Genomic DNA, 18,996 nt, shown 5'->3' on the forward strand with positions numbered 1-18,996 from the left:
AGACCTGGTATTTTCTGGCAGTTTGTTCCAGATATTTGGAGCATAGAAGCTGAATACTGCCTCTCCATGTTTGGTTCTGACTCTGGGGACAAATAGCAGACCTGATCCAGGTGGCCTGAGTGGTCTTGATGGTTCATATGGGATCAAAAGATCATTGATATATATTGGTCCTAGTCCATTCAGAGCTTTGTAAACCAACATGAGTGTTTTAAAGTCCAAGTCTTTTTAAATATTTATCAAAAAAATTATAAACTCAGAGAGTTGTTTTTGTTTTATTTGGACTCAATGTCAGAGTGACTGTGCTGTCTTTGATCAAAATAATCTGTCCCTGTTAATTCAAATTTTATGTATCAAAAGTACTTGTAGTATCAGTACTCTGTATTGGTGAGCAATCAAGAGGTAGTACTCGTACTGGTATCGGTCTGCATAAAAAGTGGTATCGAACATCCCTAATTTAAATGTTTAACAGCAGTTTGGTTAAAAATCTTCAGAATTTACAGAAATAACTGTTTGATTGTAAAATTTTATACCTTGTAGACTAAATCATAGTTCAGCCTCAGTGTTAAGTTTGGACCGATCCTTTCCCACCAGTACCTGATCCAGCTTTGAGGGGCTGGATCAGCACTGATGCCCGATACCAGGATTGGATCAGTGCATCCCCATTATAACAGTTATAAATATCAATAAAGAAAGATGGCGGCTTTGTTGCAAAGTGTCATTTCGTGTGCTTCCAGTTGAGCTCTCTTCTGGATGATGTAAACCTGCAGCCACATGTTTCTGTTTCATCAGCTCCCATCACGTTAAACCAGCTCCCTGCTGGTATCCAGTCCGTCAGGCTATTCTCAGAAACATTTTCTCTACATATTTGACCTGGACATGGTGGCCGCCAAAGTCCACACATGCTCCCAGGCCCACACACGTGTAAATACTTTGCTCCCTGAATGTTTAGGAGGAGTCACGTAACACCTCCTACCTCCTCATCTCTCCTCTCCTCTCTCTGTCCTATTTCTCTCCCCCTGTTTATTCCTCTAACTGTTTCCTGTCCACACTTAAGCCGGATTTATTCTCCTCGTGGTGATGCAGAGGCTTCTCGCAGAGCACCGACGTGCATTAGCTCAAAAAATTTAAGCACACACCTCGGGGCTAAGATAACAAACAGGGACCTCCAACCATGCTTGGTCAACTTAGGCTGCTTGTCTGAATGTTTTGATACTGAAGCAAAGCTAAGCAATGTTTTTACTTCAGATTCAAGCTTTGCAAATGTTTATTCTCTGATACTGCAAATCCATATCCGGGTGCAAGCAAATACCTGCTGTGATCCTGGCTCTGAGTCCCAGAGTGAAAATAAGACTGTACACATGATTCAGTAGGTTTATGTTAATTTTATGACTCAGTAATCTGCAGCAGCTCGACAAATTTGCCTTCTGGAGTTCAAACACTCCTGTCACGTCTCATCTAAGCGTAAACAAGATAACCTAAGGCACATAAGAAATGCTAAACACCTGGAAAATGTGAAAACAGAGTTGTTTTGGCGCTACAACAGTCTACGACCTGAATAACAATCAATTACGCTTCTTTTATATTTGAAACATCCACATTAATGACATGAGTGTGTGTGCGTGTGTGAGTGTGTTCAAACTTCTGTCCTCTCCAACCTGATTTGCTCACTTGAGCCCGGTTTCCAGAGTGTTTCATCATTCTTGTGACACGCCTGCTCGCTTTGACTAATAGTTTTTAATCAATCTGGCTGCAGTTCTGTCCAATTTGCCACCAAATTGAAATCCACCTGCCAACAAAAGGACATCTACCCATGTGTGAAAGCAGGTGTGTGTCTGTGTGTGTGTGTATGTGTCTGTGTGTGTGTGGATCCTGTGTGAGTGACAACACAGCTGTAAACACACAGCTCAATCATTCACCTTCATCTCTAACCTTCACTCCCTGATTTAACACACGGGAACATGCGCTGACACACACATTAGCATTTAGCAGCTGGTGTTAGTTTGATTGTGAGGGTCTGATTGATTTTGGAAAAGTTGCTCGAAAGAAATACGACGGCACAGCTGCCTGCTGTAGTTCCTGCATGTCTCTGCATGTGTGTGTGTGTGTGTGTGTGTGTCACAGTGCAGGTTGCTAACAAAGGCAGAGAGAAGCAGCCAAGCTACCCTGGATCAATTTTTAATGGCTTTCTTACTTTGGCGAGGGGAGGGATTGGGAACAACACAACTCTCTGATATGTAACAACACACACACACACACACACACACTCACACATTCACACACACACACGTGGGCACATGGTGATGACTTGACAAATAGAAGCACGTGGTGTAAAAATATGCACAGATATCGCCTTACACATGCGTGTACGTGAGCAGGCGCACATTGTTTTTGTGCATGTGTCCAGTTTCACACATTGTTGTTCAAAAATACACGTTCATGCATTACATCGAGGTCACATGACAAGCGTGAAAGCTTCAACACTTTTAACACACTTTTATTACCATTGACAAAATCGAAGAATCTTTTATTTCTTAACTCTTTGAAAGTCGATAAATTTTCCCGTGATCACCCAATCAGACGGAGTGGACTTACAGGACACTTTTCGAAGCTTGTCCAACCATTCAATGAGTTAGCAGCAGTAGTTAGTAGTAAAATACAGCCCTCACCATGAATAATCATCCTCCCCTAGTTTGTTCCAATGCTCCTGCATCACTGAGAGGACATTCAGACGATTCCCATTAATTGCTTCCTAATGCAGGGCGGCACAGGAGCCTTGAAGACATTAAGATGGAGAGCCTCACGCTCACTGCATTACCATATAATCACAGTGCAGCTTCTCTCAGTTAATCACTCTGATAATACACTTTTTTAAAGCTAGATTAGAGTCTACAAAATGTTTTACAGGAGGTAGACGCTACGTGGTGAGACACGTACTGTGAATCAACAGGGCATCAAGTAATCAGATAGATATATTACATAAGATACAGTGAAAGCCAGTAAGAGATAAACAGGCCAGTAAAAATGGGTAAAACGGTGATTCAGTTGAGATTAAATTACTGTTTTCTTTATTCTGTAAAATATTTTACTCTCTGACCTTTTTATGAAGCTGTGAAGCCCATAAAGTGAAAGTGATAAGATATAAATGACACGATAAAGAAGTGAACCGTGCTAAAATAAGTTCCCATGAAACCTGATTGGTGGGTCGTGACACCTCATGGTTCAAAGATACTTTTCCACATATGTGCGTCAGTCAAAAAGCAAAAGTACATGAAACATATTTTTGGATTAAGATGTAAATCTGCTTAATCCCACAATATGTTCATGCAGACTTACAGCTCAATATTGCCAATACTTTGAACATGACATGGTTGTGAAGCAGGAAGCAAAACTTTTTTGTTGTTGCTGGGTGAGCAGCTTTTTTTGGAATAGACGGGGCTGCCATGTTTGAATACTTCATCCAATTTTGATGTGTCTGTGGGAGGTGCGTCTGGTTTATTAGCATTAGCAAGGCCAGGAAATAAAATATAGTTTGTTTAATGTTAGATTTATGTTAGCTAAGCTTCATGATGATAAAGGTTTTGTTTTTTTTAAAGACTAAAAGGTTGAAGTGCTTAAGAATCAGGAAATAAAACAGCAATGCCTCACACTGGGTCATAACGTCTTTTTAAGTCTGTTTCGTCTCACCATGTCTGTCTTCATCTTAGCCCCTTTTTGTCCTCAGACATAAAAACTTAAATTCCAAGAAACCTCTGGTATTATCCCCGTCATACATTTCTGCACTTACACTCACAGAGCTTCATCAGCACACCACTGAGCCTCTAACTCTCCCCTCATCAAGCTTCCCCCTAAAAAAAAACACAACCCAAATACCCCACTGAACGTGCGTGTACACAAGAAAAAGGTTAAAGGATGACATTTTGAGCATCCACCTCCTCGCAGCGTGCACTTTCCCCCTGGTGAAAAATGCCGATTAAATTTGTTGGACAACAGGCAGGTCAGTGTCTGTCTGCAGTACTTTGTGTGACACAGTGCGTCTTTAATTCCAGTTGTGAAATAAGAGGAGAAACAGTGAAACGGAGTAAAAAAAAAAAAAAAAGAAGAAGAAGAAGAAGAAGAAGAAGAGAGAGGCACTCACACATGAACAGACTCACCTTTGACTGGGTATGTCAGGCAGCAGCAGGTTTATAGATTTCTAACAGCAGCCATCTCCACAAAAATGTCAGAAAAAATAAAATAAAAAATAAGGGGAATCAAGGAAGAAAAATTTGTTGCGACTTCAGTAAAAGAAATCCATACATTCAAGATCCAAATGTAAGAATAATCCTCCTTTCTTGTATCGACAATCCCCCCAGCTTCCCCTTCAACCCAGCGATGAATAGTGCAGAAGGATGGATTGTGTCAGGAAAAATTAGAGGATTGTGGGGGAAAAATGAGGTGAAGAGAAGCTTAGAGAGACACGAGGAGGGAAGAGGGGATGAGGTCCGTGGAGGCAGAGGGATGGAGATAGTTAATCCTTTTCTTCCGATCTATTCCCTCTTTGAATGACACGTCCAGCGCCGTCCTGTTCCACTGGCTCCAGCGACTGATGTGTGTGTGTGTGTCTGAGAGGCGCGAGAGACAGAGTGTGTGTGAGGGAAGGAGAGAGACAACGGTTGCTGGCGTCACGCGTTAGCCCTTCTGTGTGTGTGTATGTGTGTGTGTCGCTATGTTTGTGATTCCTGCACTCAGCACGCGTCGGAGTGTGTGTTTATCCACACATGTTCACTTGAGGGCTGTCTTTCTGGTGTGTGTGTGAGAGAGCATGTGTGAGTGTGTGTGTGTGCGCTCCCTCCTCCCCCCTCCCTCCTCTGAGTATGTGTGTGCAGTCGTGCATGTGGCAGGAGAATGTGTGTATGTGTGTGTCAAATATAGTAACATTAGTGTGTGCAGCCTCTGTCTGCCTGCAGCTCTCCCACTGTGACAGGGAGAGGATGAGGGAGGTGGAATACACAGCGAGCGCTGATACAAAAGAGTGAAAGCTGAGATGGAGAGAGGGAAAGAGGAGGAGTAGGAGTAGAGGAGAGAGGAGGAGAGTTGGCAAGAGGCATGGAGAAGAGGTTGGTTGAAAAAAGAGAAAGGTAGGAGGGAGGGAGAGAAAGAGGGAGGCAGAGGACAGGGAAGGATGGAGGGAGACAGTCAGGGAGGGAGGGATCAGCTGATTTCAGTAGAGATGAGAATCTCCCTCTGCCACATGGGCTTTTCTCCTCCCTCCTTTCTTTTTCTTTTTTTTTTCCTCCTCACGTCTCGCTCCCTTGCTCGGCTTTCATTTCATCCCATTCCCTCTGGCAGCTCTCGTAACGGCTGGCGTTGCATGTGCTGGTGTAAGTGTGTCTGTGAGAGTATGTAAATGCATATGACTGTGTTTAAATTAGGGCTGCAACTAACGATTATTTTAGTAATCGATTACTCTGACCATTATATTTATGATTAATCAATGAATTGAGTAAAAAAGGATGAAATGCATAATTGTTGATGACTATTGTTTGCTGAAATATATATATACAAAAAACAACATATATGAACATAGTTTAAGCTGATCAGATGCTATATTTATAAATGTAAAAAACGACATGAATGTATTGTCACTTAAAGAATCAACAGTTTGGGAAAAATAATAGAACATATATTGTTATTTCATCAAAATGAATACTTAATGGGACAAAAGGCAAACCAATACATTTTCACCTGCAGGTCAAACAGTTCACCCCCTCCTCTCAGCTAACGCTAATGCTAACGTTAGTTCGATGAACTTCTCACAGTTTTCTGACGGGGTGACGATTTAATAAGACAAAACAAGTCTTAAAAGACGTACCATGCATTTTACAACATACAAAGGAGTGTATGTTGGATTTTGTAGCTACTCGCCTCGCTGTTGAGCTCCCGGCTCATCATCGATGAGCCCAACACGTTTGCGTTGTAAGTATATACTGAAAAAAATGGACGTCATCTTGAAGTGAGGTCCCCACAAAAACTGCTCCCTCTGGTGGCTGGCTGCAGTATAGGTCAAAAAATCTGTCTCCCCAGTCATTCCAGATGGGCTGTGGTCAAACTTTAAAAAATTAAGACACCTTGTAGAAATGTTTCTTGTGTCCAATTATTGTGGTGGTTTGAAGATATCATTTGGCTGCCTTGTATTCAGGTCCTCTTTTTTTCTGAAAAGTTTCATTTTTATTAGTTATAAGAAGTCAAAAACAAGGTTTTATGTCACATTTAACAGTGACCGACAGCTGCTGTTCTTGTGTTTTTTCGAGGATTGTGAAATATTTCAGGGGGTTGAGTCAAGAAGTGATTAGACTCTCGGAAAAAAAAAAAAAATATATATATATATATATATATATATATATATATATATATATATATATATATATATATTTATTTTTTTTTTTTTTGTCACCTGGCTCCACTCAGACTCCCAGAATCCCTTATTGTCTCTACTGCCCAGACTCTGGCTGCACAACTGCTACTTATGGCGGCCCTTGTGACGGGGGAATTTTGGCTTCAAATCCGTACAATGATGAATGGCGGAGCCACACTGTCCACTCTATAAACTGTCTATGGTCTTGAGTGCTGGATCACTGCAGTTGTACTGCTGTGCCATGAGAGGCCATTTTTGCAAATGTTGCAATTAACACGCCGTGTGCTTTACTAAGCGTGAAATTCTCCAAAACTCTGGCATGTTTTGGGCCAACGGCTTCTCCGGCTCTGCTGTTATTTGCGTTTTTTCTTGTTTCCCTCACCTGCCGGCTCGGCTTCGCTTCCAACACACTGGTCTGTTTACATGTGACGCATACAGCCCAGCAGCCCAGGTAACCTACACTCCAGTCAAGTAGGTGGCAGTAATGCACCTTCAGCTAGCTGCCAACCGTTAAATAATCCAACAAAAAGTAAGAAGACAAAAAAACTGAAGAGAAACTAATATAGCAATGGCACAGCAAAACGTTGTTGATGCTTTTACTTTTCTATCGATTTTATCAATTTGGCTTCTCCCAACATATGGGTTGAAAAATCCTCCTTTAACTCTATTACCATATTTCCTAAAGAAATTAAAGACTGATGAAGCATTTCTTCCTCGATGAAGCGATTATGGAACAAAAATAGAGAATTTAATTTCAACGGGAAGAGGGAGGATGGTGGAGCAAATGTGGGGTAGAAAGTGATGTGTGTTTATTTGCACACAGATTATAATTACTTGGCTGCAGTCTTACATGGACTGAATCATGGCTACACACACACACACACACACACACACAAACACACACACAGCTCACATTGTGCTGTTAATGAGCATGTGAATCACTTGGCTCCAGAGTGCAGCTTAGCACCTCATATAAGAGTGCGCTAATGTGGAAAATTTGGCTGCACCTGTGTGAGTGATTCCCAGTTAAGACACAGATTGGCAAGATACACACATTTACTTATCTCCAATGTCAATGTTCATATCCTCTCAGTTGTTTTCTCTCCTTCATATTACTGCCTCTTTAGAAGGTTAGAATAACTGGTAGATCATCATACTGAAACACTCATTTGAAAGTCATTCGTTCTGCAGTAAATGCTCCCGTCCCAGATGCTGCCTTTGTCAGCCAAAGATCATTTGTGTTAAAGAAACTCATAGCATCAACAATAACTAAAGAACGTTTCCTTTTTGTGATGATACTGGTACATCAGTTTCACTTCTCTTTTTTTGCCAATTGAACTTTAGAGCATGAAAATTTCCTGGGCCAGCAGGTGTGCCGCGAAGGCTATATCCACGTGTGTATACACATTTATGATTGATTATTATCGCTCTGTATTAAAAAAAAATCCTTGATACCAGAGTTGTTTATATATATTTTCTGTACACATACCACATGAACAGGTCAAAAAGCACTTATAAAAATGTCTGACCAGTAGGGGCAACAATCAATGTATTATCAGTGTGACGAACATTGTATGCGCGCCAGGCATTTCAAGCTAACATACTCTTTGATAGTCACTGGAATCTATTTGGCGATTGGTCTACAACCCACCCCATGACACAGCAGTGGACTGTGTTGGTAGACATTTTCACAGCCATGTGTTATCTTGCCACCTGAGAGGGCACTCATACTTTGCCTCCACAGAGGGCAGTTTTCCATGTTTCAACCAGCCAAGACAGCAGACTGCTTTGGAGTTCATGAACAGAGTTTCTTAATGCTTTCCAACTTCATCCCTCACTTAATCCACTCCCTGGGACTGTAAGTGTCTATTTGGAATAATATTCTTTACAATTATGATTTCAAACTAGAAAAGCACTCAGAGAACACAGACCTCCACCAAGCATATTGTGATTGTCACCAACACTTTAGTCCTACTTTAATGTTATACTCCCTTTCAGCAGACTGTCTATTTTTTCCAGATCTTAGTACCCAGAATATTGCCAGGATCTGGATGGTACTATTACATCTGTCAGAAATGATGGTGACCTTGTCTTGTAATGTTTTGCAAAGTAATCCGACCACTTATGGTGAAGTTATATACACATGTGAAGACAACGGCCATGTCTCACAATGATAAAGAATCCTTTAAAAAAATCCAGGAGCCAGACCGTGATCTGGATCACCTCCAAAGTTTAATCACTTCTTCCTTATCCTACTTTGAACATTTCCTGAAAATTTCATAAAGATCCATTTGTTAGTTTTTGAGTTATGTTGTTCACAGACAAACAAACAGACAGACAAACTCTCCCTAACTCATAACCTCCTTGGCAGAGGTAATAACTCTATTTATTCTTATCATAATATATAGTCCTCTTAAGCAACATGCTCTTCTGCATCTTGTCTACAGATGTTAAATGTCTTGTGTTGGCTTATATCACCCTAATAATTTGTGATTAAGGTCTGTTTAGTAAGTTAAGTTCACCAGAATTGAATTCCTTGCGTGTGCACACATACTGGGCAAATAAAGCTGATTCTGTTGACAAATGACTTGGATTCTAAATCCCTGGACAAAGCTTGCAGGTAATTTTTTGCGTGACCAAAGCTTCATCTTCACAAACTGAAATCGTTGATCTTGAGAAATGAATTAAAACGAACACAAAGTTAACTTTTCATCACATACGCTTCATGTCAAAATTGAAGCAGAACTGGAGGTACACATACTGTTGAATTTTTTAAGTCTCTTTTGGTTGCAGACATTTCCACTTGCTACCTAACAACACTGATTGTGAATACTGGTCTCATTTTAGACATTTGTTCAAGAGAAACTCCCTAGATATTCTCTCTAATATAGCTGTCCCCGTATAGCCACGCTTGAAGCTGCAGTTGGTCTGGTTCCTCCAGATGTGTCAGTCTGTCGGCCAACAAAGAGGAGTGAAGAGAAAAGGAGGCACATGAGCTCTAATACACTTAATCAATGAAGAACCGAACTAGGGAACTAACTCTGATAAAGCAACACTGACTGAACTTACTTGTTATACTGTCTATAACTGGCTGTTCTGCTCTTTTATAACTTCCCTCCAATCACAAAATACTGTCAATAATGTGAAAACTCAACAACGGTTTGTTTAAACACTTTTCTTTGCTTTTTTTGTCTTCTCGAGTGCTTTACTGTCCCTTACTTGGATAAAGTGTACAGGAGAAGCTAAGCACAAAGCACAGAAAAACTCTGTTACCCAGCCACATGAAGGCATTTGCTTATTTGACAGTTAGTGCACTTCAGCTCAGGTCACCATATCACACAAAAAAGTAGTGAGGGGAAAGCTTTTGCTTCCTCCTTTTGACAGGAATAGAGCAGTCCTGGAGCTATAAATTAAGGTATACTCATTATGATGTGAACTTTTAGACCAGAGGAACTTTTCAGGGTGTGATGACCTGTTGAGTTTCCTGCTTTTGTTTTCAACATTAACAATACAAGCTGGCACCGCCCACCCTGTGCATACCACTGACGGTCACAGTCTGGTGCGATGACCTTATAACAACCAGGTACTCAATTTTTTTTCTAATAATATAACATTTGTAATCACATTTCTTTTTTTTTTTTTATTAAACTTTTTATTACTTGTTGTTTAGAAAATCACAAACCATCCTTAGTGCATACATATTTATCCTGAGGGAGCGTGCAAAATTTTCTCCAAGAATAATGAGTTGTCCTCTTAAAAATGCAATTAAAAAAAACAAAACATAACGGTACAGAGCAGACATAAATCAGACTATCACATACAAGATAATGTCAGGGTTCCCAAAGATCTTTGTTTCAGCTGCACAAATACTAACACGTGTTGAAAAAATCTTCCCCTCAGACAGTGTTTTCTGAGACTTCTGTTTTTAGTGACCAAAAACTTAATTTGTACTTGATCAGAAGCCAAAATGTGGAGAAAAAAATGTTTTTTAAAGTATCACCATAAGTCTGGACAAGGCTGTTTTGACAGACTGTGCCAAGCTGATCTGAGCTGATCAAATTTAGACCTTTTAAGAGATTTTTGAAACTTTGTTTTTCAAGAAGAACACTACTACTCCATTTCTATATGTGTGATTATATTACCAGGTAAATAGAGTTGTAGCTTGAGTGTTTTAATGGATAAACTCATGGTATTCTGTAACACATTACATCACATCTTTACATTAGTAAAGAAGCAGTTAGAATCCCATATAAAAAGAAGCAAAGCACAAAACCCTGAGACATGTTATAGTCCTTACAATCAACCTGCTACCTAGGGTCACGGGCATGTTGTAATAAACAAGGACAAAAATATTCTGTGAATGTATGAGACAGGAAGTCTCATGTACTTACAAATCAGATACCAGCCATGACCACTGTAACAATTACTCCAGGCTGTGTCATCCGTCCATGTCAGCCCTCAATAGGAACTAAATGTAGGCCCCAATCTTTCACAATGTCTGTCTCCAGCTCCCTGCTTCTGCACAGGTCAATTAAAAAACAGGAGTGGAAACCGTCCAACACATGCACAATTTGAACATGAGCACTCTGGCTTCCTGTCCAACCGTGGGTGCTGTTCTGGCTTCACTGGTCTCAAATGTACTTCCCTGAAAACAGAAATGTGTTTCATCTGCCAGTCACTGCTGCTGCTGCTGCCAGCGCTGGCTATATAGGACACACTCGAAGCCGTCATTATGAGAGATGATGAGCTTGAATGGCTGGAACAGCAGTGAAGGTGCAGGAGGTAAAGGTTCTGTTCAGCTCTCAGTCATTGTCCAAGGACATCTTGTCGTGGTAAGAGCAGCAGTTATACATCGGTAAAAGAGTGTGTGTGTGTGTGTTTGTGTGTGTGTGTATTCGCTGGAGTGTGTTATCCCAAAGGGGTCATTAGTCCTCTAATTAGTGGAGCCCCTTTCTCTCGGTGAGGCAGGGGTCAGTGACCAGGCTGAGCCGCTGTAATGGAGCCTTTCAGCTGCTGAGAGTCAGATGCCAGACTCAATATAGAATGAGTCCAACACATTAAAAAAGCTTTAAGAAAGATCCTGCATGAGGTGACTCAGTGATTTACCTTTTAAATCAAGTTACCTTTATTGTGCTTAGTGGTACCATTGTAAATAAATCTTTGATTTGTTTGGTTTTATTTTTTAGTGTCTCATTTATCTCAGGCTGATAAATGTCAGAGGCTCTTTTTAAAAGACCGCCTGGTAAACAAAGGTTATTGTTTCAGCATCTGTGACGCTCAATGCCTTTTACAAATCCACGAGGAAAAATGTATTTTGTGCTTCATCCTCATAGTCTCCAATAAATCTGCTTTTTTTTTTCTCCTTTTTCCTGTTCTGAGTGCATGGTACCAAAATTGAGATGATATATAGTTCTCTATTTTGGTATTAGTCTTTGTTCAAACCCTTCAATGGCAGTGTGCTACAAAAAAGAATAAATAAAATAAAATATGTCAAAGAAAAGTAATATCTCACTGAAGTAATGGGCATTTTAAATGTTTTATTTAATTATATATTTTATTTAATTATTATGTCTTTTGATTTCCAGAGTAAGTTTATTACTAAGTTGATTCTACTGGGTTTTTATTTTAACCAACATTTTTTCAATATTCTTTAATTTGAGAGTCACCTTACTTACAAACTAAAACACCACATAGAAGCTCTTTACCTTTGGCCCCAGTTAACCCCTTGATGCCTGTTGCTGCAAATTTGCAACATATCCTGTCAGGTCTTGATGCAGCTGAAATGACCTTTGTATTTCATTATTACCCATTGATTCATATTCTACACAAACCAAAGATTGTATCACATCCACTTTGTCACAATATATTGACCAGGGGATAAACTCCTCATGTCTATGTATAGAATATAACTTAGTTATTACTATTGTGTGTACTTAAATCAAATTTACAATCTTCACTTGATTTAACATCTGTTAGAATGCAAAAACACTTGAAAACAATATATTTTTATAATTGTTTATTAATTTAGGCAGTAAGAGGTTGAGAAACAGTTATTAATCATGGATGTAATTGTTAGTAACACTGCAGCTACCAACAGCACATAAAGTCATTAACTGTAGCAAAATTTTAGCAGATAGCAACGTCAGAAGGTAACAGCATGAAATTGTAGAACAAAATTGACAAAAACAACCCTTTATGCTTGTGCACATTACTCAACATTGATAAAAGCGTAGAAGTCAAAAGAAAGACACTATAACCTGTTGCTTGTATGTTGTCCTCCTAGCAGCCTCAACGTGATCAAAGCTAGGTCGAGTTCAGCATTTTGTCATCAGGCCTCAAAACTCTGAACCAGAAACAAATGGATGATGTCATAGATACGATGTCCATATATTAAACAGACTATAGATCAAATCCAAGCTCATGGTCTTCAACTCTGTGAACATAGTTGATAACCTGCACAAACAGATTTGTAAATGGAGTGTGTGGATCAGATTTAAATCTTACCATACAAATAACACACATGGATTGGCACAAGATTTTTTTTTTTTTTTTACCAGAGTTAGTTTGTATTTTTGTCGATTTTTATCCATCATGGTCATTTTGTGAAGTTATTTATTCATGTCTTGGTGTTTGAAAGGCATTTTGGCCTTGTTGTTTGTGCCAGTTCATGTTCCATGGTAATAATAACCCTGCTGTGATGAATTTGGCTAAACACCTTTTGACCTGTACTTCTTTTCTTAGCAGTACAGCTAAAATTTCCACATGATTTAGATTAAATCTGCTAAAAAATAAGAAACTAATACAGTTTGTGAAAACAGATGGTGGAATCAAATCAGTGCAGTTCTTACAGGAGTTCTTGCCATGGACCTGTTGTACAGTTAAGGCTGTATGCAGGCTAAGTGTACTGAAACAACTCCAGCTTCTATACAGGGTCATCTGTAGAGTCATTCATCTGTGACTCTGACACTCTGTGGCCTTGCATTGTACGGCAGATGAAATGATGAAGCTGGAATCTAACAGAAACTCATGATGGATGAAGAGGCTGTGAAAGGTTTTCTGCATCTCCTGTTAATCATGGATCTCCTTTAAAGGACCGCTGTCTTTGATATTAAACTGAAATTACAAAGTCACAATCTTGACATGGCTTGTTCTGCTTTGCATCAGCAGTGCAGTCTACTTCTTTGCATTCAGTGCAGATAAAAACCAGCGATCATGGAGGGAGGGACTGAAAATTTCTTGCAATTATAAATCAGAAATGTCAGAGGACGTGCACTTTTAAAAAGTGTCTTAAAACCCTTTTTTATCTTTGGCATTTAACCTCAGTGAGACTTAGTTTCTTTGCCTGATCTTATTCCCTTTTATTTTCTTTTATTTGCCTTAAATTGTTTTTAGTATGTTTTCTTGTATGTCTCTTTTTCTTATCTGTTTTTATCAATTTATTTTTATTTACCTGTACAGACCTTTGTTTACAGCTGTGGTTGTTTTTAAAAAGTGCTTTATGAATAAAGTTGGTATGGTATGGTATAGCATCACTGAAACCAAATGATAAAGTGCTTACAGTCTTAAATGTTAAAATTGACTGTAAACTTAACAGTTTAATGAGGATTATTTAAATTCTTCGAACAGCAGTGTTTAGACCGTGACTGCTTCACTCTCACCTCAGGCCTCTCCTCTGAGACTTTGCTCACTGATTGAAAGGAAGCCGCTTTTTAACACCAGATAAGAACCTGAGGCGCGCTTGATTTATTTGCTGCTCTAAGGCATGTGTCCACTTCTCTGGCCTGTTTATGTGTCTGGCAAAGAGGCCTCCTGGCTTGTGGATCTATTGTTGGTGCCAGCACCTCCTGCCAGGGCCACTTTTATGGTCAGTTTTTGTTCCATCAATGATGCAAGAAATACGTGTTATGAAAAATGATTTCTGGCAGTGGTTTGAAGCTAGAAAGTGTATATTTTAACCCTGTTTTTTCTTGGCTATTATAGCCTAACACATCAGATTTATTTATTCCCTAGCTGCTGCAGGAGTATTGCTTTATTTATTACCTAAGAGGCACGATTAAATCCCTGCTCATCCCGCTGTGCATTGTCTCTAATATTGATGATGTATGAATTTAAACCCGTTCTGTTGCCTTCATTAAAATTTGCCAGGGGAACTTTAAAGATGCACCGCGTTTTTCTGCAACAACTCCCTCCTTCATTTCTCCTCTTCCTCTCTTCCCTCATCTCTATCTCTTTCTTTCTCTCTCCATCCCTCCGCACCCCGCCCTCTCCCTCGCTCTGTAATTTACTGTGCTATTGGGCGCGTGTCAGTGAAGATGAATTGGCTCTAGTCTTTGTATTAACGCCAGGTCTGGCCAGGCACGTTTAGCGCTACAACCACCAGTTCCTTCACGAGGCGAGGGACTCCAAGGCACTATCCATCTTAACTCACACACGCTCCCACACCCAGGGAGAGACTGTATATGTCCTGGTGCCATCTCAGCAGTCAATGGTGTCTCTGTCGTCATATATCAGAGTTTTCTATCATCTGTAAATCGGCCTCATATTGACCGGACACTTTTATGGCTCCCTGGTCAATGTGGTCAATGAGGATTGCTTCTTAAGGGATGAATCATGTTTTAGTTTTTGCCTTGAAGCACATTTTTCCAGACGGTTTTTAATTAGATATCAGATTGTTTTTCCATTGCTTGTTCCCTTTTGTTACTTTACATTAACCACTTTATTTTTTTTTTCTTAATTTGCTGCTTTGCTTCAGAGCAAGAAACCATTTAAAGCAGAATATCGTGTTGAATGTATTTGAAGTGGTTATACAAAAATTCTTGTTATTTGAAACTCTTCATTTTAAATCCTTTAACTAAAACAGTCATCACAGTTATATATATATTTTTTTACTTTTGAGAGCTTATTAGGGATGGGTACCTTCCACATTTGAAATGACACGGTACCAATGCCCAGTACCAGTTGGTATTGGTACTCAATGGTACCAGTTTTTGATACTTTTAAGTGTTAGTATGGTAATAAATAGTATTTTTTAAATGAAAAAATCTCAAAGTTTTCCAATTAAACATATTCCTTTCTCAAAATATAAACTGGCAATGCTGTGTTCATGTCCAGCATGGAAAATCACCTACTCTTTCACAGTCACAAGGATGTGTTTAGGTATTGGAATATGGTACAGTTTGATTTTATGTGAATCAGTACTGGGTACTATAGATGGATTTTAGTCGGTACCTATAAAAGTACCTAATTCAGTGCCCATCCCTACAGCTTATACAGACATGATACAAACTGTTAATCATAGACGTCATAACGTGTATAACTGAATAGAATAGAATAGAATAGAATAGAATAGAATAGAATAGAATAGAATAGAATAGTGATTCTAAAGAGTCTTAAGGCATATTGATTAAAAAAACAAAAAACAAAAAAAAACTTATGGAACAAAACTTTTTTTTTTCAATTACTAAAATAATAATAACAGATGCAGGTATCACAAACTAAAACTAAGCAGTATTTTCCTTGATATGAAATCTGTTTATTTTTAATTATTCCCCAGCTGTGTGAGATGCTTAAATCTGATTGGTGAAAACCTCATCACACAGGTCATTAATTTTTAATTCTCAACAGATGTATCACAGGGGATAACTTGATCACACAAGCCACATCAAACAAGGTGCTAATCAGAGTTATGCACAATTCACCACTGATTGCTGTGGTAAATTGTTAGCTTTCATCTCAGGCTTGTCTGACAAAACTGGGGAAAAGATGAGCGACTTTAAATTTATGAGTTTTTTCCACATTTGATTATATAGCACCAAAGTACATCAAACAGAATCTCAAGCCACAGAAAAGCTTCTTGTTGGGCTATAAATTCTCCAACCTGTTGACTCCTGATGGTTTCAGTGCCATACTTCCTGTCCTGTTCAATCCGCTCTCTTTAAATTGATGTGTGTTTTGGCATCCACCAAAAACGGAGATGTTTCAGATCTGAACCAGAGGGTTCTGACCTGCAGAGCTGAGATAGATCTGATGTAATTTTGCCTTTAGAGTCCATACAGGTTGAGACAGAACCCCTCTAGCTCTTGGTTCAGACTCCATCCAGTTTGGATTGATTCCAGCCTTTGGCCCTTGACTGCAAGTCTTTCCCCTCTTTCTCTACATGTTTCCTGCTCTGAACACTGTTTATCTTCTTAACAGCTGCATGAAATCTCCCAAAAATACACTTCAAACTTAAAAACCTTTGTACCTCTTGTTCTTTCTGACCTTGTTGGAATTCTAATTTATCTAATTGCATAAACACTTGATCACTTGATCGTCTCTTACTGAGCAAGTAAAAAAAAAAGTCAAAGGTTTGGTCTGTTCTTTTAGCTCCAGATAAATCATTCATTTGGTAATCAGAATCACTTACCCCAAAAACACTTGGTGGTGGTTTTGACTTTATGCAGAAAGCCCTGAGAGCTTCACCAAAACAAAAACAGAGTCAAACAGGTGGGGATGACCTAAAGCAGTCCCGTCTGGGGTCCTGACCTGCAGCTCTTTTAGAAACTCAGTGATCAGCCAGCTTCATCTGTAGTATTTCCCCTCTCATACTCGATCCATCACTGCAGGATAAATGAAGTGGTAAAGTCCACGGATTATGAAGTATTTTAGGTGCACACTCTCCCTCTCACACACCAACACTCCGACAAACACACACACAAAGTTTATCCCCTCAGAGAGTCTCATTAATTTGGCCAAGTTGATTTGTTCTGAAAGGCTTGGAATTCATCACAGCCAGACAGATGGTAGAGAGGGATTTCCTAGAGGAGAGGAAGAGGGAGAGAAAGGGGGAGAGTGGCCGGCGGGAGACGAAAGCAAGGAGAGGAAAACAACAAGAGAAAGTGGAAGTGTGGAGGAAAGAAGGAAGGAACCAGAGAACAACAAAAGTTTGTGGATTAAAATGGAAAAAAACGAAGGACAGAGACAGAAAAGAGAGCAAAAGAAGTGAGAGGAGGGATGGAAAGATGGGAAATAAATAGAGGAGAGGTCAGGGAGCACCATCTGTCATTTCAGAGAGAGGGAACAGAGGAGAGGGGGAAGTGAAGAGGAAACAGAAGCTAAAGACAGAAATGTTTTTTCACTGCAGAAAAAAAAACAAATAGAGATGCACTCTCCTCCTTTTGTGAGGATGAGATGAGAGGATCAATAAAAACATTGAGTTAGAGTCAAAACCTGAGTCATGGAGTGTTTGTCTGGCCTCGAACAAAATGCAGAAATAGTTGTTTTGGATTATACAACAAAAGAAGAAATTCTTAACAAAATCTCAGGCTTCACAGAATTGTACAATTCAGTGTTTTGATAAGACTAAACAATATTTTCTGTATTAAACACAGAATTGCAGAAAAGTTTGAATAAGTTATCTCCAAGAAGGGGTGACAGTGTAGTCAGGGATATTCTGATGCAGCCATTTCTCAAAGACATCCCCTGCATCCCCTAAACCCTGCCAGACTCCTGGCTAGCTCTGTTGGCTCATCCGTCTTATTTGGGCTACGACACGTTGACCTCAGCCAGAGAGAAGAGACGCATCTTACTTCTTTTTGTCTCCGTCATCTTGCAGCAGCTCTCCTTCTCTTTAAGTTTTTGCCACCTCTGCATCCCAGTGCGTCTTAGATATGCAGATTTCTGCAGGAATCTCCAGCAGTTTGGCCGATGAGCTGACCTAGAGTCAGTGCTACAAGCTGGGCACGAGAGTAAACAAAGCCAAGACAGTCACTTGCAGCAACAGCTTTGGGAATTAAAGTTAAAAGTATGGTATTCCACTTCGGCAAAACAGCCCACAAATCTCCTCCAACTGCTTTTCCAGAGTCAGACAAGTTTAGTCCAAAAACAGAGAGCAGATAAATGGAAAAAAGAAAGAACAGACTCAACTGAATCAGGCTGCATATGCATTCAGTGGAGTTATTGAGTTACTTTTGGAGTGCAGTGAACAATTTTGGACTATTTTTTGTTTTTTTATTGCTATTTTTTTTATTTGTAGCAGACTGTCTGCTACAATTTGGTGTTAGTTGCAGGTTTGTACAATAATTTGTTTCCTGACAGTGTTGAAAATTATGATGACCCAGTACATATTTCATATTCCAGATCTTAGTATCCAGAATATCACCAGGATCTGGATCATATTTTTACATCAGTCAGAAATTATGGGGACCTTGTCTTGTATGGTTTTACAAAGCAATCCAACCATTTATCGTGGAGTTATATACACATATGGTGAAAACGTCCCTATCTCACAATTATAAAGAATCCTTTAAAAAAGTCCTAGATCCAGACACTGATCCAGATCACCTCCAAAATTTAATCACTTCTTCCTTATCTCATTTTAAACATTTCCTGACAATTTTATCAAGATCCGTTTGTTACTTTTTGAGTTATGTTGTTCACAGACAAACTCTCCCCCAAAAATAACCTCCTTTGTTGAGGTAAAAACTACGTACAGCTCAGCAAATAAATAAGACATACTGCACAGTGTAAAATTTCCTCAGAGGAGCTTCTGGCAGATTGAGGAATACAGTGTACACTGAGGACAGCTTTAAAAGGATCCGCCTTTGTAGAGGTCTCATGGCAGG

At 39.5% G+C, this 18,996-nt stretch overlaps 2 protein-coding genes across 2 annotated transcripts in view; one reads left to right on the forward strand and one right to left on the reverse strand.

The window, feature by feature from the left end:
* Positions 1-4,883, reverse strand: part of lrtm2a (leucine-rich repeats and transmembrane domains 2a) — a 36,557-nt gene extending 31,674 nt beyond the window's left edge. Inside the window, exon 1 of the mRNA XM_074697699.1 lies at positions 4,152-4,883. The gene's annotated coding sequence lies outside the window, so the exon portion shown is untranslated. The remainder of the gene's footprint in view (positions 1-4,151) is intronic.
* Positions 1-18,996, forward strand: part of cacna2d4a (calcium channel, voltage-dependent, alpha 2/delta subunit 4a) — a 125,569-nt gene that overhangs the window by 71,790 nt on the left and 34,783 nt on the right. The window lies entirely within an intron of this gene.

Source organism: Halichoeres trimaculatus, unplaced genomic scaffold (assembly GCF_033239565.1).
Source record: "Halichoeres trimaculatus isolate MK-OKI-2021-1 unplaced genomic scaffold, fHalTri1.1 fHalTri1_scaffold_21, whole genome shotgun sequence".
Taxonomy (NCBI): domain Eukaryota; kingdom Metazoa; phylum Chordata; class Actinopteri; order Labriformes; family Labridae; genus Halichoeres; species Halichoeres trimaculatus.